This window comes from Ambystoma mexicanum, chromosome 3p (assembly GCF_040938575.1).
Source record: "Ambystoma mexicanum isolate Mex_15411 chromosome 3p, UKY_AmexF1_1, whole genome shotgun sequence".
Classification (NCBI taxonomy): Eukaryota; Metazoa; Chordata; class Amphibia; order Caudata; family Ambystomatidae; genus Ambystoma; species Ambystoma mexicanum.
This window is the reverse complement of record NC_090925.1, coordinates 1,217,828,183-1,217,854,637: the sequence shown is the minus strand read 5'-3', so window position 1 is coordinate 1,217,854,637 and position 26,455 is coordinate 1,217,828,183. Positions and strand designations below refer to the sequence as shown.

At 46.4% G+C, this 26,455-nt stretch overlaps 1 long non-coding RNA gene across 1 annotated transcript in view; it reads right to left on the bottom strand.

The window, feature by feature from the left end:
• The window catches only part of LOC138581372 (uncharacterized), a 271,817-nt gene that overhangs the window by 66,655 nt on the left and 178,707 nt on the right, over window positions 1-26,455 (bottom strand). Inside the window, exons 2-3 of the long non-coding RNA XR_011304539.1 lie at window positions 22,745-22,842; window positions 18,905-18,989 (exon numbers count right to left, since the gene is read on the bottom strand). This is a non-coding gene — a long non-coding RNA (uncharacterized lncRNA). The remainder of the gene's footprint in view (window positions 1-18,904; window positions 18,990-22,744; window positions 22,843-26,455) is intronic.

Genomic DNA, 26,455 nt, shown 5'->3' with positions numbered 1-26,455 from the left:
CCCTCTTTGGAAGTTTGCGTGCCGACAATGAAGGACGGACCAGGATCTGGATGGACATCGTGACTGCCATCAACGCGGAGGGGGTGGCAGTACATGACTTACATCATGTCAAGAAGCGCTTCAGGTCCAGGACCCACAACAAGGCCCGGCGCCTCGCTAAGGCAGCAGATGCCAAGGGGGGCCTGGGCCAGCTGTCGAACCATCAAATGAGGGTCCTTTCGTGTGTGAAACTTCCTGCGAACCCCGTAATACACGTACCCTGCTGAAATCGCGTGTGAAACTTCCCGCAAGCCCCAGTTATACACATACCCCACTCGCACAGGGCCAATATTCCTGGGGTTCGCGTGAAGTTTCACACGCGAAAGGGCCCTGTGCGAGCGGGGTACGTGTATTACAGGGGAGTCCTACACGTGAATTGGCAGTGTGGGTCCTCCCAGGTGTTCCCTCTATACCCTCCACGGCCCCTGCAGGCAGCCCACACCACAGGGGACTACCCTGCACCCCTGGTCATGCCCCACAGGCAGCCCATCCACCATGGGCATGCCCCCCAGCCAAGCCACATGTCACTTTGCACTACTGATCACCAACGTATGACCCCCTGCACCCCCACCCCCCAGCACTGAGGGGCACCTGCCAGCAGGCCCCCACTCATGTCCCACTCATGTCCGCTTGCACCCCCACCCCCCAGCAGTGCAGGGCACCTGCCAGCAGGGCCCCACTCATGTCCCACTCATGTCCCCTTGCACCCCCACCCCCCAGCAGTGCAGGGCACCTGCCAGCAGGCCCCCACTCATGTTCCCCTGCACACCCACCCCCCAGCAGTGAAATGCTGATCTCATGACACAAACCATAAGTCAACTATGTACATCAACACATGTCCGTCACACACATACACTGGTTGGCATTGCTTGTGTAAACCCACATTTTCACATGCATCAACCCAATGAGCGAATCCCACACATGGAACTAAGAAATGAAAATGTATTATGTACATGAAATAAAAAATGAAATGAAAGCATACCAAAATATGAAACATGAAATGAAAAGCATGTGAAAAAGATGATTGAATGAAAATGATAACCAATCCAAAAAAAATTGAAAGAAAAACAGACCAAAGTCACCCTCCAACAACGCAAATCCAAAGGAAATGTAAAAGAAAGTCTCCATTGCTTCATGTTCATAATAAAAAAAAATAAGAGAAATCAATCCATATTCCAACTATTTACAATCCATTGTCCGGAAAAAATAAATCTATTGCTCCATATCCATAATGCAAAAAAAAAAAATGAATACATGATGAAACTATATACAATTCATTGTCCAAGGATGTAAAGCGTCCATGATCCCAACTAAACAAATGAAACCTACCTAACTACCTAAAAATATAACTCTATACAAATTTGGGTGACATTGTCCATTGACCACAAATAAAAGGAAAACGAAAAGGAAACCTATCTCTAAAAACTATTTACAAGGGCAGCGGGCTAGTCTGACGGCTCACTTTTGGATGTTCCGGGCCAGGGCATCATCGAACTCCTACTCAATGTCCTGGAGGCGGTTCTCTTCCATGGCCCCGAGGGTTCGCAGGGACGACGACATGTTCTCCTCCAACTCCCTGTGAATTGTCTCGAGGCACTCGGCCCGCCTCAGGGCCCTCCGCATGGAGTTCTCCGCCCTGACCAACGCGAGCCGTGCCTCTTCTGCCCGCTGCCGCTCCGCATCTATAGCATGGCCTAACCGCTGCCACATGGAAGACACTTCCAGTCCTGGGTCCTTCTGCCCTCTGGCCGATGCCTGCCCCTCTGATGTTGATGGCCCTGAGCCATCATTGCTCCCACCTAGAGCCTGCTCCTGCTGCTGCTGTCCATGTGTCGTGCCTGATGGTGCCTGCACATCCTCCATCAGCTGGTCCCCAGTTGTGGTGTCTACCCCTGCTGGGCCGCCGACTCCCGACTGTGGCAGGGATGTGAGCTCCACCAAGCTGGCTGTGTTGGTCAGGCCAGGTCCACAGCAGTCCCTGGTGGAATCTGGGCCGGAAGACGGTGTGGAGAACGACTGGCGCATAGTTTCCACAGAGGAGGAAAGGTCCGCCAGAGTGCGTGACACATGTAGGAACCCACCAACCAGGACGGAGCCCATACGTTTGTGGGACCCCTCGTCCGCAGGTAGTGGAGAGGCAGATGACATGGCACTCTCCCCTACCTGCGGACGGGCCTGGGACGGGGCCTCCCTGCTGCTGCATGATGGTGCAGTCACAGGGTCAAGGACAGGGACATGCACAGGCCCCTCCGCGGTGACCTGTGCTGCCTCCTGACCCTGGCCCTGGACTGCACCACTTGCACCAGTGGTACTTCCCCCACCAGGCCCCATGTGCGGCTCAGTAGCGGGCTCCTCCTCCTCTGTGGAGACCACCAACCTGGATGTCTCCACACCGTCTTCCGCCATTGGAAGCCCCTGTGGGGGCTCACCCGGCCCTTCCGCCACAGCCGTTGTGGCATACGCAGCACCAGCCCCCTCGGTCCCGGATGATGGTAATTCCTGGGAGGGTGGCTGGGCCTTGCGTCGCCGCCCAGTGGAGGCATCCCCGCCGCTTGGCTCCACAGCGCCGTCTCCGCCCTCTTCTTCACTTGACGCTGCGTAAAGGGAGACATAGAACACAAGCATCAGGGTACAGTACAACATACCCTAGACAGGAAGCAATAACACATGAGTGGCACTGTCAAATGTCACTTCCATCGTGTCATTTTACAACACATGGGTGAATGCACACAACTCACATGCAGAAACAGTCCCGGTGCCTGCAATCAAAATCAACATCCATGTAGAAGGGCCCCTGTAAACCAAGATGTTGCCTTCAAAGTCACATACATCCATGGCATTTCAAAGTCACACACACACTTCTCAGGCACACACACACACACACATGTGCACCATACATGTACATGACATCAGCACCCATTCCTCACCCCCTCTTCATGTCCAGGAACAGAGACAGCCATGCTTTCATGTGTGCATTCCGCAAAGAGCTCCCCATGTTGCATTACAACACATGCACCAACCATGTGGTTCACACATAACTGGTCTCACATGCATGACCATGATGTCCCTGCACACACACATCCATACATGGCCTATGTCACACATACAGGCAAGCATCAGACTACCAGCACACTGCAACATGCCCTGTCTCACACAGCAATGCTTGGCCACTTACCGCTCAACTCCAGACGGGTCTGCCTCCAAAGGATCTGGGCGTGGAGCGCTGGGCCTACGCGTTCCAGGACCCTCATCTGGATGTTACTCATGCTGACCCAGCCGGGCCTTGTGGAGGGTCCTGGACCTGAAGTCCTCCCAGCGCTTCTTGACGTGCTTTATGTCGCGGGTTGCCACCCCTCCACGTTGATGGCAACAACTACGTCGTCCCAGATCCTCTCCCGTCCTTCCTTGTTGGCACGTGATGTTCCGAAGAGGGCATCATAATGCCCCAGGACATGCTCCACCAGGACACCAACTTCGGTGGCAGTGAGGCTGGTGGCCCTCTGCCTCTCTGGCTGGGGGATGCCAGTGGTGCCTGATGGAGATGTGCCTGACATGGCAACCCCAGAGGCAGGAGTGGGTGGGCAACTGGGTCCTGGGGCTGGGCTGTGGAGCGATGGTATCCCAGTCGGGAGTCTTCTGTTCCAGCAGGGGTGGACACAGCAACTGGACCCCTGCAGATGGCTGATGTGCAGGCACCAAATAGCAGGGCACGTGGGCAGCAGGCAGTCAGGCAGCAGCAGATGGCAGGTGGGAGCGTGCTCGGGGCTCTGGGGGGCAGGAAAATGGCCTTCAGGGCAGGAGCGTGGTCTTCCGTGTGTGTATGCGTGGCCAGCTTGATACGGAGTGATTTGGCACATGAAAAATGTGCATGTCAGCGTGTAATTCGAGGAAAGGCCCTTAGCGCGTAAGCGGGTCAGCACACGTACGCGATTTCATTGGACCAAAGGCCCTTAGCGCGTAAGCACTTCTGTGAAGTATCACGCACGGGCGTTGCCCTTTCGTGTGTAAAACTTCACATGAACCCCAGGAATACATGTACCCCACTCGCACAGGGCCCTTTCGCGTGTGAAACTTCACGCGAACCCCAGGAATACACATACCCCACTCGCACAGGCCCTTTCGCGTGTGAAACTTCCCGCGCACCCCCGAAATACACGTACCCGGATCCAATCGCGTGTGAGACTTCCCGCGAACCCCCGTAATACACGTACCCTGCTGAAATCGCGTGTGAAACTTCCCGTGAACCCCAGTTATACACGTACCCCACTCGCACAGGCCCTTTCGCGTGTGAGACTTACCGCGCACCCCCGAAATACACATACCCGGATCCAATCGCGTGCGAGACTTCCCGCAAATCCCCGTAATACACGTACCCTGCTGAAATCGCGTGTGAAACTTCCCGTGAACCCCAGCTCTACACGTACCCCACTCGCACAGGCCCTTTCGCATGTGAGATTTCCCGCACACCCCCGAAATACACGTCCCCGGATCCAATCGCGTGTGAGATTTCCCGCGAACTCGTAATACACGTACCCTGCTGAAATCGCGGATGAAACTTCCCACGAACCCCAGTTATACACGTACCACACTCGCACAGGCCCTTTGGCGTGTGAAACTTCCCGCGAACCCCGTAATACACGTACCCTGCTCCAATCGCCTGTGAAACTTCACGCGAACCCCAGTTATACAAGTTCCCGGCTTGGCGTTTGCTGTTTGGCAGCCCTGTAAACTGGTCCATGGTTAGCGCAGCCCTTTGCGCTGGATTGGGGATTTTGATGGCTTTTCCTTGCGCTAGGGGCGTTCTTGGGGGCGTAACTGGCGCTGCTGCAGGGTCGCTGCGCCACTCTGCACCAGGGCTGGTTGAGGAGGCTAAAATCCATGAATACGCTGTGCGCGGAAATCGATTTTAGCGCACGCGGCTGGCGCAGACATTCGCACGCGCACACTGTGCGCCAGCCGCGTGCGCCACTTTTGTGCGAAATTCTATGAATTACCCTGTTAATGAGTTAAAAAAAAAAGACCTACTTATTCAGATAGACCTGCCTCGTTGTCACTGATCCCTGTGGTCAGTGCTGATGGTTTTGTTTATGTTTGTGCGTCTGCCTCTTTTTCTGATAACGTTTTATAGCGCCCGTATGCATCTATGCCTTTTGGTTGCGCTTTATAAATAAAGAAATGTAAATGTAAAAAAATGGCTTGTAGCAACTGGAACCTTGGACTACACAGTTGTATGTGTTGGTCACATTCTGTGTACGTGTGAGGTGTACATTAGCATGCAAGACATCCCCAGGTTATATGTATGGGGATTGCCTCACTGTAAATAATTTGATGCACAATGAGCAAATTACAGTAGTTGCCGAATTCCCATCCTCGCAGTGGGTGTCTTCAAAATAGTCCCACAGCCAAGGCTGCAGTTTCCCCACAAGGGTGGCCAGGGCCGAGTCCAGACTTGTAGGCATGTGTGCAATGTAATGTTTGTCATTGTGGTAATGGTGTATGTGTTATTTTCATTAATGTATTGTCGTCTCCAGTAGCATGTTTCGTTGGGATATCCATCAGGCTGGGGTTGTTTTCAGATTTGAGGTTGGGAGCAAGTTTGGGCTGTCTTTTAATCTAGATTAATTTGTTGACTTCATAGTGGGGTTACTATTGCTAGTAGTGGTGATGGTGTGTGAGTGTTCATCATGTATTTGGGGGATTAGTAGGGGGTTGGCGAGTGTCCCATGGCTACTGTCATATGAAGGTTAGAGGTAGATTCTAAGACAACGCCTGAAGGAAAGATGGTTCTCAGAAGCCTGTAGTACCTAGGGAAGAGAATTCCACAGTTGAGCAGCAGCTACAGAAAAACAACAGCCACTGATGTAGGCGGCTTTAAATCAAGGGAAAAAACAAGGCAGGAGTGAGCGGGGAGTCAGGGCTGGAATGTATGGGCGAAATTTGGACTGGAGATACTCTGCACCCCAGGCTTGAAAGGCACAGTGGACCTTACACTGCATACGCTTAGTCACAGGAAGCCAATGAAGCTGGAGCAAAACTGGGGAGATGTGCGCACATCTAGGCATAGAGGTGGCTACGGTGCCAGCAGAATTCTGCAAAATCTCGATCCTCCACAAGAAAATAGGCGGGTTGTGCCAGAAATAAAGCATGACATATGCCTTTCCCTGGAGTGTTGGGCGGGTTGGGCATGGTGGTGGGTGCCACCACCCATGGTGTAATGCTGGGCCTGAAGGTGGTGCATGGTGGATCCCTAGCACCAGGGTTGGACTGGGACAAGAAATAGGCCCGGACACCCAAAAAAAGGTGGCCCACACCTCGCCTCATGACCCTTGACCTCTGATGACATCACCAGAAGTGAGGTCATTTGAGTCCACCCCAAAGTGACATCCTCGAAGCAATGAAACACGACCTTTCACCCCTTGACAAAACAGGAAGTGGCATCAAATAGCATTGGTCCTAAGTACACTAAATTACTGTGAATCCAAGCAGATGGTCCAAGGCCAAATGATAATATGTTATTGTATGGCACTTATGCTTACGCTCTTTTTTATAGAACAAATATGCATATAATATCCCCAACCTGTGTTGGTACTCATTTTCGACCTAAGAAGGATGAAAGGCTTTTTGAAAAAAAAATAACTGAAAAAAAATATTTTTTTTTCAATTTTATTTTTCTTCCATACCGGCCCAGGCATGGCCAGAAACCGGCCCCCACTCCCCAGGGACGATTTCAGCCCGGCCACGGGCCAAAAGGCTGAGTGGCCAATCCGTCCCTGTCTAGCACCATCTTACTATATCCACACTCTGTAGCATAGACTGAAGCATGCCCATGTTATGCCTGCCCCTTTAAGGGACAACTCAAGTTGTAAGATGACATCAGCCCCCCGAATTAACTATGTTTAGAGTATGATTCAGCTCATTGTAAGGAGGAAGCAGATAAAGAAAGTGGAGAGTCTAATACAAACATTCTTGTGGGACGGCAAACAACCACAGCTAAAACTCTGGAAATGACAGTTATCGACGGAAAATGGAGGTTTGGCGGTATCAGACTTTGGTAATTATCATCTGGCGTTTGGATCAAGGCATTTTGCTTTCCTTCATTGAAAACTCTCTGGATGTTTGGACTCAAGCTGAAACCAGTAGATGTACTCCACTTATTCCAAGGGCGCTATTGTCTTCGGAAGATGTACAAGGGTGTAAGTCAAGCGCACCAACAAAGTTTCTTAGGGTATGCTGGAAAGGACTTTTGAAAGGTACTAATAAAGGTGTTTCCTGTTAAAAAAAACTGCTCACTCTCATTAAATCCGGAAATTAAACTGGAGGCAAAAACATTGGTTTTTGAGTGGCATTCAGTGACTAGGTGACTTTTTAAGGATGGGAAATGGATATCATTTGAAAGACTGAAAATTGAAAAGAACCTTGACAATGTCACATACAGAGAATATAGGAAGCTAAGGAAAGCAGTGGGAAATAAAATACCAGAATTCTGCAAAGATTGGCTAGAATGGCTACAGGAGTTCAAGAAGAAGGGTCACAAATCGCCCCCAAGGTGTATTAACTCCAAGAACAGTTTAGGGTACCCAATGAAAATCTTCTAGTGAAATGGTCTAAGGTAATACATTCAGAGATGCCTGAGGGTAGGTGGAACAATATTTGCAGAAATGTGTCTTTAACCTCATTGAAACTAGGGGAAAGAGTAAGACAAATTAAAATCCTGAATAGGGAGTTTGGGCTCCAGAGAAATTATTCGAGAGGGGATTGTTAATGTCTGAGGCATGCTGGAGATGCAAGCATAGGGTGGGTTCATCTGAACACATGATATGGAATTTGGGTCTGTGAGGGACTTCTGCAGGGAGATAACAGTGACAATGAATCAAGTTTTAATGTTGGATGTGGATTATGATTATGAGAGAAGATTCTAGGAGAAGAAAAACTGTTAGAGGATTTACCCGCACAGATGTTGGTTTTTAGAGCACCGCTATCTGCTAAGAAAATGATTTTAAGGTACTGGAAGAGGGAACAAATTCCATCTGTTTCAGAATGGATGAGAGATTTGGAACAGATATCAAAATTGGAAAGGTTAATCTTCTGCAGAAACAAAAAAGGAAACTTATATGAAGATATCTGGGGTAGATTCATGGAGTTGTCATTTTTTTATAGCTTTAATGGATTACTATTCTCCAAATTGTACTGAGCTGATTTAACCACACATGTGAACTGATGTATCTATGTTGGTAAAGTAAGTTGTAGTGTAGTAATTTGCATGTTAATTGTATTGTGCAAAATTCAAATAAAGAGGTGAATGTAAAAAAAAGTTGTAATATACATTGTTGTTGTGGGGCCAAGGTCAGTGGTGTCTTGTGTCTAAACTGACCCGATGTACACTATTGGGGAGTACAGTGCATATGCTTTTCCCTGTGGGGTATGGTGAAACTCAGAAGGCACATGAGCTTTGTGGTCATTCACAGAAAAGGCTGTCTGGCCAGCAGCTTTAAGACTGTGTGTGTGCATTCCAAGGTAGCAGATCAGCATCGAATAAGCTTGGCCAGCATCATTGAACAACCCTGTATTCCTCCCTCATTCCCAGCAGATGTCCTAAAGAGTGGAGACCAAGTAGACCTATCCCAACTCAGTGGCAGTTATCCCACACAGGTGCCATCAAGCCCAGGAGTCCCACCCAGAGTGGAGGGAGTGGGATGGAAAGAAGTGGTTGTGGTGGAGCAGAAATAAGTGGTGGAAGGGTTATGGCGAAAGGAGGCTAGAGAAAGCAAGGGAGATGAAGGATGAAAGGGTTTTGGAAGGCAGGTTGGGAGCTACTTTGGAGACACGGTTGGAAGGGCATTTCAAGAAGAGGATAGAAGGAGTTGTAATGTAAGAGGTGTAGAGTAGATTCAAGAAGAGGTGGAAGAATAAATCATCACGTAGGCGGAAAGGACCACTCACGAGTAGGGTGTAGGAAGTCATATGGTTGAGAGGTGGAGAATGTTTCAAGGAGAAGTGTGAACACAAAGGCTATGCACCCCTGATCTAGTCCTTGGGAGAAGGGATGACAAAGGGATATTCCAGCAACACAAATCCCAATACCTCACCCCTGTGGTGTGTGCATGTTGGTAGAAAGGACAGACTAAGGTGTAAATGTGAGAAGACTGGCACTAAAAGAAACGAGGGTGACTGAATAGTACAGTGGGAGGGGTGGTAGAAGTGGGAGGAAGAGGGTTAGAAGAGTGGGGGAGTAATAATAGATAGAAGAGAGTGGTAGTAGTAGAGAGAGAAGGGACACCAGTAGCAGGAAGGTAGTACTAGTAGTAGTAGTAGATGGAGGAAAGGCTAGGAGTAGTGGTAGAGTAAGAATGGCGAGGAAGGAGTTAATACATATCAAAGGGTGGAGGCAGGAGGAAGGCAGAGTGAAACATTGGAGGGACAGGAAGTTGGTGGGGAGGAGACAGGGAAGGAGCAGGTAGAGCAGAAGGGAGAGGTCACCTTGGACATAAGAAAAACCAGATGAATTTTACAGAGCAGCTGGAATGCATAATCTCCCTAACTTTCCCACTAGAACACTAACATCTGTTGATAGTAGGGAATGTTAGGTAGTCCCTGAGAAGGTTAGAGAGCTGGCTTTCAGGGAGAAAATCACAAGAGCAAAAAAGATATTAAACAGTAGGGGGGTCAACAATCTCTAGTACTAACTAGGGGCTACAGGTGCCTGGGTCAGGAAGGATGTTCATGGAAAGGTGCGAGAGGGATGGCCATAGATTCTACAAATACTTCAATATAAATCCTTGAACCGTCCTTTAGACTCAGAGTGTCTTCTGTGCCATCTGTGGCAGATGGTTGAGAAAAACATCAGTGGAAAGGTTGCAGGTGGTATTCAGGAGGATGGATGACAGAAGAGTTTAATGGAGGGTGGAGGTAGAAGACCAGAAGGAGTGACACAGAGTAGAGAGGTGCAGAATTAGGAGAAAGCAATTCCAAACCATAAAATGGGTGAGCGTAGGCCATATGGAGGTGTGGAGGGAGATACAGCATGGACTGTCAGGAGAGGAGGAGTGCGAGGGCCGCCTTAGGAACAGGATCATCATGAGTTGTTAAGGGTGACGGTGAGCTCAGGTGCTTGGGGGCGGATGCAAGTGGGTGGTGAGCAAGATTAAGCAAAGACCATGTTACTGGTCTCCTGGCGGAAGCTCTAGGGTTTTGCAAGACATCTCTGAACCCCAACTCCTACCTCTAGCATGCAGGGGCATGTAGCCCCCCTGAAGGTCTCTGGGATGGAGCTCCGACTCTATCGAGGATTAGAAGCAGAGGAATGGAGCCTGCAAAACCCCAAGGGAAGAACGAGTTTACACTACTATTGGTTTATTGCACCCTCTAAAGCGGCAAATTTACCGTACGTAGCAATTGTTCTGCCAGTGAAACTGCCTCTGAGCTGGGGGTGTCCTGGTCTTCTTCATTTTTGGCAGGTGTTCCTCGCTTGTTGGTGTCTGTTTTATTACAACATTTTGAGTGTATTGTGCGTTCAAGGGAACCAATGTCAATTGTATGTTTTTAAAAAAAAACGTTTTGAGTGTGCTGTGTCTTTAGTTCGTGGGAACATGAGTGAAACATATCTTTCATACCATTCCCTTCTGTCCATTTTTGTTCGGTGTGTGTCTATGTGAGTGTCAGTGTGTGTTTGTGTGTGTGTGCACATGCCATTCACTTATGTCATTTTTAAAGGCTGTGTTGGTGAACTTTAAATAACAAGAACCGAAATTACACCGTAAAAAAGTAAAAATGTTGTTTCCTATTTAGAGTGTCATGTAGCCTCACCTTTAGTCATGAGCGAAATCCTATAATATATATGTATTTGCACAAATGCCTAATTTGCACAAAATTCCACATCGCACAGTTGTCAACTTTGTACGTGTGCTATGCCGGAGCAATGGCGTTTCAGTTGTTAATGTAGTGGTCCGTGTGGTATCGTTGTACCAAACTCTCTACTGTTTCAATGAACTATCCTGTAACATAATCATGATCAATAATCATTGTAGTGTAATGTTAGTACTTTTATGTGAGTTGTATGGGGTTCATATAATGAAGACGTATGCACTACCGTTCATAATGTGTGCTTGCCTTCATCAGGATATATTGTTGCATATATATAAGGGCACAGCTATTCCATTCAATGATGGTGCTGTTCATACACAATTCAGCCATTTATTCTCTTTAATGGCATTCAGGTTTAGCACAGCGTAGTGTCCCAGCACACCCTGCACTCCTCTCCGGGCCCATGGGCTAGGAATGAAGGAAGTCCTTCGGTGGCTATCCCTTCCTGATTCAGGTGAACCACGCGTATTCTAAGCACTGCAGCCGCCAGTTCGCTACAATTCACGGGCGGATGTCCCTCTAAGCAAGACTATGCTCGGTGAACGGCTTCTCAATAAAGCAATTTTCACATGAGTGTGGTCGTGCAGACACAGAATGAGATACAACCACGGTTACACCCACTGACTACATTGAATGTACATCCAGTTGCAGATCTCTTAAAGAATCTATACATGCTGGGAGCCTAACTGGATGATATCACCATGTCCATGGTTAAGGATAGTTGTTGCTGTTTCTAAAATATGCACCCCCAATATCAATTAAGTTGATGTGGGGGGACTTTAATAATCTAAAATGTAAGACATGAGCAATCATAATAAGCACACTTCATACCTTTGTTTTGGCAATAATGGAGCCTGGGGAAGTAGCATTTTGGAAGTAATCTGGCAGTGAGTATCCCAATGAGGGCACAAAAGCTTTACTTTTGGGAGTTATGAATCTGCACAACCATTAATGTTGTCATTGTATTGTTCTTTGACAATGAGATGTTTTTTACATGGAAATTCATTGACAGTACTTTGTAAACATATGGCCGTCCTGATGAAGGCACGAACACCAGGATAACTTAATAAAAATAAGCTCGTAGAGGGCCGAAACACAGTATGTTGACAATATTTCTGAAAAAACAAGATGTGCAATGTCTCTATGTATAGCAAGGTTTAGAATGAGTTGCACAACAATGTGTGTGATCTGAGTAACGTCATTGTTCCACAGAGGCACGATGATGTGTCATGTTGGCATTCCGTGTAATTCATTGATTTAGAAAGGTTTTATGAAAAAACAAGACGTGCAATGTCTATGTATAGCAAGGTTAAGAACTGGTCTCACAACAATGTGTGCAAAAAGATTAATAGAATTGCTCGACTGAAGCACACGGATGTGTCATGTTGGTATCCTGTGTAATGAATTGATTGTTAAGCATTTAGAGTTTTTCATAAATGTATCTGAATAAAGATCGTTTTTATGAATGTACTTGGGGTGTGCGGACCACAAAACATGAGACATAGAAAACTGTGACTGACTTTGTGGTATACAAGGTTGTAGTCTTGGCAATATTGTTTATTGTCGCGCCTTGAAACATTTGTGTATAGGTGCGTTATAAATGCCATATCATATCATATCATTGCAATGGCATTTAAGACCTTGATTTGCACAGTTTGCATAATTTGTTCAGCGTTCAATTTTGCATGTGGCATGATATTGCAGCAATCTAAGGTAATTACTTGTGATTGCTGTACATATATTTCAACCTTGTTTACATAAACTGCCAAATGTGCACAATTCTTCAGTGGAATATGTTATAGAGATTTGAAGTTAGTGACTGGTATGAACAGCCTAATCTATGTTTAGAGTCAACATGTATAATTATAGGCCGAATAATGGGTGGCTAATGAAAAATCACTTATGTTAATGTCTGTTAATGCCTTGTTACATTGAGCACCTGGGATATAGAAGGAGGTCCGGCAAACATTATCTCACATCCCTTCCTTATTGGGGGACTGTGTGCAAGTTGATGGCAACTTAAAATGCAGAGTTGGAATCTTTCCAAAAGAAAGAATACTCTGGATGATCTTCTGTCTTTCTCCGCTGGATGCGGGTGGTTAGGCCTTCGCAGGATGATCTTCTGCCTGTCTCCAGGTGGATGCGGGTGGTTAGACCTTTGCAGGATGATCTTCTGTCTTTCTCCGCTGGATGCAGGTGGTTAGGCCTTTGCAGGATGTTCTTCTGTCTGTCCCCAGCTGGATGTGGGTGGTTAGGCCTTCGCAGGATGTTCTTCTGTCTGTCTGCAGCTGGATGCAGGTGGTTAGGCCTTCTCAGGATGATCTTCTGCCTGGCTCCAGCTGGATGTGGGTGGTAAGGCCTTGGCAGGATGATCTTCTGTCTGTCTCCAGCTGGATGCGGGTGGTTAGGCCTTCGCAGGATGATCTTCTGCCTGTCTCCAGCTGGATGCGGGTGGTAGGGCCTTGGCAGGATGATCTTCTGTCTGTCTCCAGCTGGATGCGGGTGGTTAGGCCTTCGCAGGATGTTCTTCTGTCTGTCTGCAGCTGGATGCAGGTGGTTAGGCCTTCGCAGGATGTTCTTCTGTCTGTCTCCAGCTGGATGCGGGTGGTTAGGCCTTCGCAGGATGTGCTTCTGTCTGTCTGCAGCTGGATGCGGGTGGTTAGGCCTTCTCATGATGATCTTCTGCCTGTCTCCAGCTGGATGCGGGTGGTTAGGCCTTAGCAGGATGATCTTCTGCCTGTCTCCAGCTGGATGCGGGTGGTAAGGCCTTGGCAGGATGATCTTTTGTCTGTCTCCAGCTGGATGCGGGTAGTTAGGCCTTCGCAGGATGTTCTTCTGTCTGTCTCCAGCTGGATGCGGGTGGTAAGGCCTTGGCAGCATGATCTTCTGTCTGTCTCCAGCTGGATGCAGGTGGTTAGGCCTTCTCAGGATGTTCTTCTGTCTGTCTGCAGCTGGATGCAGGTGGTTAGGCCTATGCAGGATGTTCTTCTGTCTGTCTCCAGCTGGATGCGGGTGGTTAGGCCTTTGCAGGATGTGCTTCTGTCTGTCTGCAGCTGGATGCGGGTGGTTAGGCCATCTCATGATGATCTTCTGCCTGTCTCCAGCTGGATGCGGGTGGTTAGGCCTTCGCAGGATGATCTTCTGCCTGTCTCCTGGTGGATGCGGGTGGTTAGACCTTTGCAGGATGATCTTCTGTCTTTCTCCGTTGGATGCAGGTGGTTAGGCCTTTGCAGGATGTTCTTCTGTCTGTCTCCAGCTGGATGCGGGTGGTTAGGCCTTCGCAGGATGTTCTTCTGTCTGTCTGCAGCTGGATGCGGGTGGTTAGGCCTTCTCATGATGATCTTCTGCCTGTCTCCAGCTGGATGCGGGTGGTTAGGCCTTCGCAGGATGATCTTCTGCCTGTCTCCAGCTGGATGCGGGTGGTAAGGCCTTGGCAGGATGATCATCTGTCTGTCTCCAGCTGGATGCGGGTGGTTAGGCCTTCGCAGGATGATCTTCTGCCTGTCTCCAGATGGATGCGGGTGGTAAGGCCTTGGCAGGATGATCTTCTGTCTGTCTCCAGCTGGATGCGGGTGGTTAGGCCTTGGCAGGATGTTCTTCTGTCTGTCTGCAGCTGGATGCAGGTGGTTAGGCCTTCGCAGGATGTTCTTCTGTCTGTCTCCAGCTGGATGCGGGTGGTTAGGCCTTCGCAGGATGTGCTTCTGTCTGTCTGCAGCTGGATGCGGGTGGTGAGGCCTTCTCATGATGATCTTCTGTCTGTCTCCAGCTGGATGCGGGTGGTTAGGCCTTGGCAGGATGATCTTCTGCCTGTCTCCAGCTGGATGCGGGTGGTAAGGCCTTGGCAGGATGATCTTCTGCCTGTCTCCAGCTGGATGCGGGTGGTTAGGCCTTCGCAGGATGTTCTTCTGTCTGTCTCCAGCTGGATGCGGGTGGTTAGGCCTTCGCAGGATGATCTTCTGTCTGTCTGCAGCTGGATGCGGGTGGTTAGGCCTTCGCAGGATGTTCTTCTGTCTGTGTCCAGCTGGATGCGGGTGGTTAGGCTTTCGCGACCCCGGAGCAAGTGTCTTAGTCCACAGAGATCGCAGGAGGTTGCTTCAGCTCCAGGCTCTGGGAGGGTGGGTTTAAGGACGACCTGACCACCTTTCTTTTCTTTCATTGTGTTGCATGCTTTCGGTGGTCACGCACCTTGATTCTGGTGCCTGGCTCTTGTGAGGATATGTTGAGCCCGCAGAGAGAGCTAGAGGGAGGCCTTCTGGTCTGCAAAGTGTTCCATTGATCCCGCATGCGCCAACTCTCTGATCTGGCCATTGCCTCCATTTCCCAGTCTCATGTCTCCTCACTGGAGCATCCCATCCTTGCTTCTTGTGACCTGACCTCCCTCCATCGCTCCTGGACTCCTGGCGTGTTTTCCCTTTCCATCCATCCCGCAGGATAATCACAGCGTAACCAGGTAGGGACCAGGCATCATCCCCAAATGCGCTTCTCAGAAAACTCCCCTAAATAAGAGGAAATACTACATAAGTAGAGTCCTACAATACATCTCAACTATGAATTTTAAAATGTCAACATGAACTACGTTAGGTGCAGAACAGTGTCCAAAAATATCTTTCATTGCCTTCCCCAAGCACAATCGCTTAGTTTGCCAAATTCCCTTTGGATGCCTTGAGGTTTTGTCTCTTGTTCCTTCCTTTTCTTTTTCTATGCTTTTTAAAACACAGTTCCTGAAAAATTGCATTTTTAAATATAGACGGAATTACTTGTTTCGAAACCACAGGTGTCTGATTTCACCCTGATCCCAAGAGTCTCTTCTCTCTATTGGTAGCTGCAGACTATCAAGACAAATGCACAGAAATAACACTAATAATTGTGGAGGAAAAAAAAGTAAACATGAGGACGCCCCAAAGTAAAAAGAGGAACATATAATTGGGATTACTTTTTCCAGCCACACTACCTGCTCCAGGATGCTTCACTAATATGCTAAACACTGTTGCACTGATCTGCTAAACACTGCTGCAGGATACTGCAATGATCTGCTAAATAATGCTGCCGGATGCTGCAGTGATATACTAAACACTGCTGCAGGTTGCTGCAGTGATCTGCTAAATACTGCTGCAGGATGCTGCAGTGATCTGCTAAACACTGCTGCAGGATGCTGCACTGATCTGCTTAACACTGCTACACAGTGTTGCATTGTTCTGCTAAACACAGCTGCAGGATGGTGGAGTGATCAGCTAAACCCTGCTCCAGGGTTCTGAAGTGATCTGCTAAACACTGCTGCAGGATACTGCAATGATCTGCTAAACACTGCTGCAGGATACTGCAATGATCTGCTAAATAATGCTGCTGGATGCTGCAGTGATATACTAAACACTGCTGCAGGTTGCTGCAGTGATCTGCTAAATACTGCTGCAGGATGCTGCAGTGATCTGCTAAACACTGCTGCAGGATGCTGCACTGATCTGCTTAACACTGCTACACAGTGTTGCATTGTTCTGCTAAACACAGCTGCAGGATGGTGGAGTGATCAGCTAAACCCTGCTCCAGGGTTCTGAAGTGATCTGCTAAACACTGATCCAGGATGCTGTAGTGATCTGCTAAACACTGCTGCGCGATGCTGCACTGATCCACTAAACACTGCTCTAGGGTGCTGTAGTGATCTGCTAAAGACTGCTGCAGGATTCTGCACTGATCCGCTAAACACTGCTTCAGGGTGCTGCACTGATCTGTTAAACACTGCTTCAGGGTGCTGCACTGATCTGTTAAACACTGCTGCAGGGTGCTGCACTGATCCGCTAAACATTGCTGCATGGTGTTGTAGTGATCACTCCCTTGGACACCACATAAACTTTGACTTTGTCTAGCCTGCCATTGAATTCAATAAGAGCTTGTCTATAACCCAATATTTTTATTATCAAACCTTCAAATACACTTGGATTTCTTTTGTCAGCCCTTTTCAATACGGGATCATATCCCGTTCTACACAGTTCTTCCCATTTTTATTTCATAATTATGGTATATGGTGAACCAGTATCTACAGTAGGTTCAGAAAGAATGCCATCAATAGAAAGCATGTGCTTGGGGCCTTTCTTCTTGTTACCATTTCTCACCATAGTAACAACTTTCACTTATTGTCCCTCCCCCCCCATCTTCTTCTTCTTGCACATATCTTATACTTTGATTATCTTTCTTCTTTCTGCCATACACTGCTAAAATGGCCTTTCATGCCACAATTTGAACACTTCTTGTTCAATGCAGGACACAATTGAGAATTGACATAGCGTCCAATCTTCCACATCGGAAACACTTCCCAAAATAACTCATTCTTCCACTTTCTTCTCCACTGCCATCCACCATGACTTTCGTTGCTTCCTTGCTTTTCTAATCTTTAGTTCGGATCATGGTCTCCTTGAAATTCTCCTTAGGTTTCACAGCATTCCCCGTGGTCACTTTGGTTGGCAAGTCCTTTTCTCACGCCTTTATAGCTTTACTGCCTGTCTCCACGGCTGCTCGACTTTCTTAGCGATTGCCATAGCTTCATCCAGAGAAGGATCTCCACACATTCATAGTCTCTCTTGAACACTGTTGCTCTTTGTATGGATAATTATCTGGTTTCGAATTCATTCTTCTTGCGTTACTCCTCTGCCGCTAGTTTCTTAAGGGCATTCACATACTCACTCACTGTTTCATCCCTGCATTTTTTCATCATGTGGAAATAGTATCTGTTGACAGCTACATTAATCTTTGGCTGGTATTATTCACCAAGAGCTCTTAATCCTTGTTCATATTCATCTATGCCTTCTCTTTCACCTTTACTCTCCCTTCGAGGTGGTAATTCTCTGTAAATCATGTGCCCTTCAGGGTCCAGAGAGTGTAAGAGTAATTTCTTCCCCTCAATTGCTGTGAAACTGTCATTGTCAATAGCATCCATATGCCCCCCCAATGCTCTTTTCACTCCTTCCACTGAATAGGGGGTCTCCAGCCGTTGCCAGAAATGATTGGGGTGGATGAATGGTTAGACTCTTCATTGTTGCACAATTGGCACATGCCAGGATGATGGATACAGCTGTATTAAATGATGTGGCTAAAAAAAAATTTCGATGCAAAACAAAGTGCCACAATAAAATGCAAAAGAATACATGCAAACATTTGTAATTTCAGATTGTAAGTGTTTCTAATGTTGCAGGGAGCTACTCAAAATGGTGCAAGCAGGCGCTTTTTTCTGTGCTGGCAGCTTATCAGTAGAGGCAGGTGCAATTCTCTGCTAACTCCTCCAATTACTGGCAGCATTTGGGTCAACATTCTTAAATGTGTACTAAAATTTAAAACATTTTCATCTGAACGTGTGCCGCTGCATAGTTTCCTTCTATTGCGAGGCTCCAGAGTATGCCTGGAGCAAAAATGGATGCACACAATTTCACGTTCGAGGATCCTTTCCTCGAATTTGCGTCGGTGCTCTCTGGGGCAATGGAAACACTGTCCCTCAATAGGCGGGTGTCCAATTCACAAAATGCCGGCAAGACAACGCGCTAGATTTAGCCCCCCAACTCCATTCCCTGGCAGCACCACTGATTCACGCTGACCTGCGCTTACTGGGAACCGCCAGCTGGAGCCCAGAACTGGTCAAAAGGAAACATACCGATGGCAGCACTGTGGTGCCTGTCTTCACTGGCCCAGAAAACGCTATGAACTCAGTGCTGTTTTCCATCCCATCCTCCTCGCCAACTGAAGTAGTCATGCTCCGACAAGTAGGTAGCTGTTCGAAGGTATCTTTATTGGGATGATTCAATCATGGTGACATGCCCCACAATACCTGCTCACCACGCACCAGCCATTATCCAGCTGCCCTCCTCAGAACCCCTACACTTTCCACCACTCATTCTAACAGATCCTCAACACTCCACCTTCCATCACACATCTACAGTAAAGTAATGGCAAGAGATGTAATAACTGAAAGAACACAACAGGTTGAGGGTGGTGGGGATTGTGACATTTGACACAAAATTACCTCAGGATGGGAAGGGTGTCCCCCTGCTGGGACACAAGAAGGCCAGCCATTAAGTCGATGGCCAATCAGGTGAGTCAGAGGTCATCTGCAAAATGGTGTCGGAATACAAGTGTTACGATTTTCCAGGAAAGAAAATGCATTATTCATACTGATATTTATTTTATATTTTGTGTCAAGTTTATAAATTAAACTGTATCACAATAAATAAATAAATAAATTATTCATACAGTTCAATAGTAAAATTCACACTGAACACAGGTAACGTATTAGTTACTATCGGGATCACATTACTCTGTAAAACCCATTTCAACATAGATATCAGAAGAATTCATGATTTACATTCCATTTAAAAATACACATATTTTACTATCAAACATAGCTGCCTGCGTTCTATGTTTATTCTATGACAGTTTAAGTAAAATAAACGGTAACCTCAAAGTGCACAGACATTTAAAAATCCATGATCACGGATTTAATGAGGGTTACATATGTATTTCACAACCTCAATGTTATGGCATAAGATGTAAACACTTTTTCCAAAGCAATCTCATGTTTACTCTGAAGTCTCACAGAACCGCTCCAGGCTTCATTGACTCGTGTCTGATTGCTCAGACCTTGTCTTGGCCCTATCATAGACCCAGACTAGCATTGTGTTTTTAAATAAAAGGGCCCATTCGTCTATTTCACTAATATGGGCCTTCTCATCCTCTGCTGTATGTTACAAAGTCTAGTTGCATGTAAACCTACAGCATGTATGTTGCAAATACTCCCAGTGTTTTCTGGCTAACGCTGGATGCCGTTTCGTTGATCGCAAGTATGGATGATAAGAGAGAGTATGAGTAGCTCACTACCCATGAGTGAAGGAGCATCATTTTGACCGAAGAGATTCCATGGGAAACATCATCGAGATCCAGGCTTTGGAGAACAAGACATTTCTGTATGTTTCTCGTTCCCTAAATATTTTTCCGGTGTTCAGAAATCGTCATACCAGTTCTCAAACCCTTTCCATCCTTATTTCGCTTCGGGGTCCCTCTGGACCCTGTGAAGTAGTGTTCGGGGGAACAGGGGTGCCTTGGCAAGAGTCGTTGGATCAGTTTGCCCCCACAGAAGAAGACAAAGGTTGACCACAGATCGGCTTCTTCTGAACCTGGAACCTGATGGCCAAGCAAGGACACGTGAACAAGGCTCCCTTTCACGCCTGCAACATATATGCTGGCTGAAATCGCACTCGACTTTCCTGTGAGATTTTGGAAGGAGCGCAAAGAAAGCAGATCAAACACATTACGAAGGCTTTCCACATTAATTAGCAAGGCGTCCTATTGCATCTTTTTGCCAAGACCATCTCCTTCAATGAGCTGCCTTTTGCACATCAAAGCAACACATGTGAGGGGGGGGGGCATACTGGAAAGTAGCACTCAGTGAAACTTTGCATAGATTTAATTCCCACAAAAACATAACAGACCCGTTGAGAAGGTCACAGTCACCTGCCAATGCTGCCATGACAGCTGGGGAATATGGGAACCGGCTCAGGCCCTTTATCCACAAGTATTCTGATGACACTTTAATCTATTTTAGAGCATTTCTGTGAGTGATGATGTTTGGCTGCAGGACTATATCAGCAGCATTGAGGCTCGATAACCTTTCAAATGTGTACCGCTTATTTCCCCGTCCACCACTTCTCCTAACATTAAAGATGGTTGTCATCATTGTCTCTGCTTTGCGTCTGGCTTACACTTGGCAACACAGGGAAGTCCTTGGGTTTCACGAGATTGATCCATGGTTACGTTTCAAAGCCCTCATTAAATAGACTTGTACGGACTCCCTAAACATACTGGCTTAATTCAAATGCATCAAACATTTTAGTGTGCCTTCAAATTTCCAAGACATTGTCTGTGGAGGGGTTTTGCATAGACTAGAACGCAGCGTTTTAAATCTTTTTGGCCAGCCAGAGGTCTCCTTTGAGTCACACTGCAGCCCAGCTTATTACCAGCCCATGCATGTTTGATTAACTCTACTGTCACCCATGAACTTTCATATCAGACTAATGCTTTGGGGTGCCACCGGTCTGGTTCATGAGTTGCTGATCTCTTGTGGGGCCTTGGTAGCCCGCAGCAGAGGCATCATGCTCCTGCCCTTTTCTAGTCAGGCCTCCTCTGCACCTGCCTCCCGCTCCGGAATCTACAGCATGTTCATGTTAGGCTTTTTCCTGGTTTCTCATCATTGTACAAGGCCTTAAAACATGCGTTTAGGCCGCCTTTGCCTAGTACCAATATTATCTATTCATTTTACTTCACGCTATTTTTATTCCTATTTTTTTTAATTATTTTTCCTTGCAGACTTTTGGATAGTTTTTTTGCATGTGCTTTGGTGTTGTTTTTGCCATTGGCATTGCTTTTCGTACAGCGCTCGCTGCCCCACGCAGATCACAATTTTCTGACATGCTTTTAAAGCAGTCAGTGCTATGTTCGTAATGTATAGCATCTGAGGCACACATGAAGAAAATGAGACACATGACATGTCAACTATAAAATGAATTAGGTGAATTGAAATAGTATAGCTCAGCGGCAACGGGCTCGCCTTGGAAACAAGACAACACGGAGCAACACAGGTTCGATCCCTGGGCCCGCTCTCAGAAACTCATACTTCTGGGTATTAAGCGCGTTATAAATAAACTATCATATCATGTCAAAATACCCACAAAATCGTGCAGGAAGGGATTTCATGGAGCGTGCTATGCGGCCATTAAACAGGGATTCCTTACATGTATGGGGAAAGTGTTTTCTATTAAAAACAAACAGGAATACCATAAATGAGGACGAAAAAGGCAACAACCCGCCTTCTAATTGCAGACCCATAGATTAAAGTGCGCAAACATAGAATTAAGTGAAATAATGCACCCAGGGAAATGACAGAAAAAAACCAGGACTCTGGGAGATACTCGGACTGAAGCAGCCTACCTTTTAAACCACATTTGTGAGTGAAAAGCAGCCCGCAGGCATCGAGGCGCTGTTACATGAATTGTTTGTTTTTCTTAGTTGCTAATTGTGGTTTTTTTTTGTCTTAGTTACGTATGGAGGTTTCTAAGCACGACCCGGGGATCGAACCTGTGTTGCTTTGTGTTGTCTTGCTTCCAAGACGAGCACGCTGCGCTGAGCTATCCTCCCCGGACAAAAATTGTTTGTTTTTTAGTTTTTTTTTCTTTTCTTAGTTGGGTATTTATAACACGCTTAAATACCCAGAGGTTTCTAAGCGCGAAACCGCGGTTCGAACCTGTATTGCTTTGTGTCATCTTGCTTCCAAGGCGAATACGTTGACGCTGAGCTATCCTCCCGGCACGTAACGGCCGCAAAGGGCCAAGCAGCAGAAAATCAGAAAAAGGCAGTAACTCTGACCAGAGGAAGAACATGCCCTCTGTCTCTGTCTCTCTTTCTGTAAACATCAACAACAAAAAAAGGTGCGTTTCATGAACACACACACTGGCCATTTTTTGTTTAATTTGGACATTGATACATCGATCTGCCCTCTTCAGCGAAGGTTGAATTATTGTTGCGGGTGGCGTAGAACCGTTTCAGACTTGAGAAACACACTTGTTTGTTAAATGTTTGTTTTTTAATCATCTTTATTTGGATGCTTGTTGACAGATCTATTATATTTGCCAAATATTCAACCACAATGGCAACAATAAGAATTTATGGTGACCATCTCAACACCACACCCGGCGAACCTCCCAAGGTGCTGGTTGCGCCTCTGTAGAACAGATGGTACTAAATGATTTCTCTCTTATATATAAAAATAAAGAAAAAACTCTTTTACTTTTTCATAATAAATAAATGCATTTACCTTTAATGAAGTCTTCACACTTCTTCAAAAAAAATACGCCGGGCTAACGTTGCTTGGCCAATGCATTTCGTAAGATTGTCCATCTTCAGGGCACCAAACTGTAATAAGCATAATATGCCATTATATTCTACCCACCGCAATTGACTGTCAAATCAATTTCAAAATGATATGACAGTGATTCTCACAATAAATCAACATATTCCTGTCAACAGAAGAAATGTTTCAGATAAAAACAATGTACCAGTAATATGTAACTATCAAGAAAGCAAACAAATTAACAGCAGTACACTTCACACAATACAGAATTTCTATAATAGGGGTGCACAAATGGTTCCTAGGTATGGATGACCCAGGAGTTTGGAAGGGCCTCTTATGTACAAATCACATAAAGTTCATGTACTCAGTTTACATATGTTTACATATGTTTACATATGTTTACATATGTTCAGATACATTATACATGATATTCGATATATTGTACTGAATTCTTTTTGACAAATTTTGTAGAGTCTTCAACAGGGTTTCCATAAAAAGGAATATTTTATTTTCAAAGAAACAGGCTCTTTAAAAAGTCCAATGTATTTCGGTCTCGGGGACCCTCTTCAGGGATTAAACTCTACAATAAAATTGAAAATAAATACAACCTGTAATTTTGTGTAGTCCAGATATTCTTGCATATCTCATCTATGCTTCAACATGGTAAACTCAATTTACCTGCCTGTTGTGTCCTTGTTTGTCCCAGCGGAATGTTGTGTCCTGATTTCTATCAAGCTTTGTTAGCTTGTTATCCTAAAATTTGTCTTCCAGCCCTAGGATCTGCTTTCGTGACCTAAGGTTGCCAAAATGTTCAGTATGTTTATTTCTCACTATATTGTAACATTGCTATGAATGCACTGCATGTATATGTTCTATAATGAGTAAATACATACCTTATTAAGTCAGATTGTCTGTCAGCAGTTCTCATCTTCACACGTGTCCTATAATGGACATTTTGGGACCGATCCATGGAATTATCTGCGCAGAAAATAGGGAATCTGCGCACCCAACCTTGTGCAAAATCCCAATTGTCAATTCATGAAATCGAATGTGCGGGACATTTCCAGGACTTGCGTGGAATTTGCGCAGGCTAGACACCTCACAGCGAGCCGGCGAGCGCCATGCGCGATACACCACGCAGAGCCTGGGCGCGGCTTGCACTGAGGGCTGGGAAAGAGGCAAATCAGAGAAAATGGGGAAGAACATGCGAAAAAGTGGGCATTCTGAGGGACGGCCCGCAGGCAGTCCTTTGCACACCCACAATTGCACCAAACGTCACGTATTCATGGATCCACCCACACAACCTCTTGGCATCGAAATGGCTGCGCAAATCCCTCGATCTCTGTGCCACCCGAAGGCAGCCGTAAATACACTTGTGCATAGCAATCGCAGCACAGAGGTGGGTTTGCATGCCAGATTTAGGCATGCATATATGCAACTGGGGATCGATCTAACTTAGGGGTGCACGTACGCAGTGTAGAGGGGTGCAGGAATGATTAATGGGGTTTACAGGCAGCTTTTTCCGAGTTTAATCTGAATTTTCATACGCATATTGTCAGGGTGCTGGCAACAGTTATGGGGGGCCCTGCGAAGGGTTCCCAAGATGCAGGCTTGCTTGCAGGGGGAGCCAGCGCACTGTTTGAAGGGTGCATGTATTCGCACCCGCTGGAGCACGCAAAGGTTCTGGCTGTTTATGCTTTGAATGCGGGCGTGTCTGGGGCGTTCTGGGTGCAACTTGCGAATACGGTTACTTTGCACAGTACATTCCATGAATATGCGATGCATGCATTTATTATTCTGCGCGCAAGTTCATGCAGTGTTATTCTTGGCTCGTTGCGATTGCAGGAGAAATGCACACTTTTCCATGAAGCGGGCCCTAAAAATGTGAGCTTATTTTAAAAAAAAAAGGTTCTTGGTAATTTCTTCTCCTCTCTCTTGCTTGTTAACTCACCAAGATGTTCTCCTTCACTGCTTGTCGGCACACTTGGATTGCGGGACCAGCAGATGCACATAACCGACCTAGTTTTATTTTTGAAAATGGTGCCGGCAAGCGCTACCATGATGACGTCAGCGCCCTGGTGATGTAATCGTGGGACGGCTGCCATTTTCTTTACATTATTGGAGTCTACACAGAGCTCCATCGATTTAAATAGGTTCCCTAATGTTGCCATCGCAGAATAGGTACACAGAGTATCCTGGGATACAGTTCTGCCTATTTTACAACTGTATTCATGCCAAATCACCACGGTTAAGCAATATCACTTTTCCAGTACAAAATAGGTATAATATGCATGCAATACTTGTACACAACTGCAAATGGGTGTGCACGTTGTTTTCTGGACAGCTTAATGCAATACCATCTTGAAATAATCTCAGTTTTGGTCACCATGTGTCTGTAGATATAGAGTGATTTGCAGACATGATGTTGCTCATATATTATAACTTATATACTTTAAACCTATATTGCTGTCAAACATTGTTAAAATTTCCAATGATTATATCTTACAACAGTTCTTTACATTTCTTCAGTATATTAATGCATATATTGATGGGTGTATAGTCTGCTCAACAAATGTATTCCCTATAAAATATTTCTCTTTGTATACATTTTCTACTTTGGTGCGTTGTAACCATAATAGGTGTGTTTATGTCACGCACTCCACTCGTCCCTCTGGGGGTCCCATTCCTCATCCCCTTGCCCCGAACACCCCTCGCCCTCTTGCCTGGTTCCGGGACTCACAGGTTCTCTCTTTGTCCATGTTGCCACGGCGCCGATTGCCACAAAGCTTGGGTCGGCATGCTGTTTGCCCGCAGAGATGTCGTTCGTGATGCGCTCGCGGGTCATGTGACCGGGAGGAAATAGCAACGCCAGTATTTAAACGGCTGTGTCACGGTGCTTCGGTGCTTCACAGCTGTTTCTTCGGATTCCTGTACGGCGCTACTTACCTTTTGTCTCACCTTTTTGGATCTTGACCTCGGATTTGTTTCACGGACTGGCAACGGATAACCCTTGGCTCTGGTACTTACTTTTGGATCATTGTTACGACCACAGACTGCTTCACGGACTCCTACTACGTTCCGCCTTTCTTGTGCGGATTCTGGTATCAGGTGGGCCTGGCACTTGCAACGTTGCTGGGATCGCTACACACTGAAAAGAACAGCCTTGCTGGGTCTCGGAACCTTCCCCATAGGTACAACCGTTACTCCACAGACGCCTTTTGGTAAGACCGTTCCACTTACTTGTTGATTGGTTGTTGGTTCTGTTTTGGCTCGACATTTAACCAGTTTTTCCTTTACAGTGGTTCGGGGTTCCACGAGTACCGCAGTTCCGGAAGAACATCTCCCACCTGTGGCCTCAAAGGCTGTACAGAGAGTGACTTTGATTCTCTTTGTGCGGCACTTGTGGACAGAGGACTCTTCAGCTACACGACAGTCAAGACACAACAGTTTACATGTGACATACCTTATCTTCAAGAGAACGTGAAGCAAAACTGCATATTCACATTTTACTCTTATATTTGGTTTCTGTAGGAGAGACCAAAAACAAAAATTAACTGCAAATCTGACGTCTATTACAAAATGGCTCCGTGAGCCAATAAATCACTAGATGAATCTGCAACAGGTTATCCTTACCTGTGGTTAAAAAAACCAGGCTGTGAAAATGAAATTATGGCA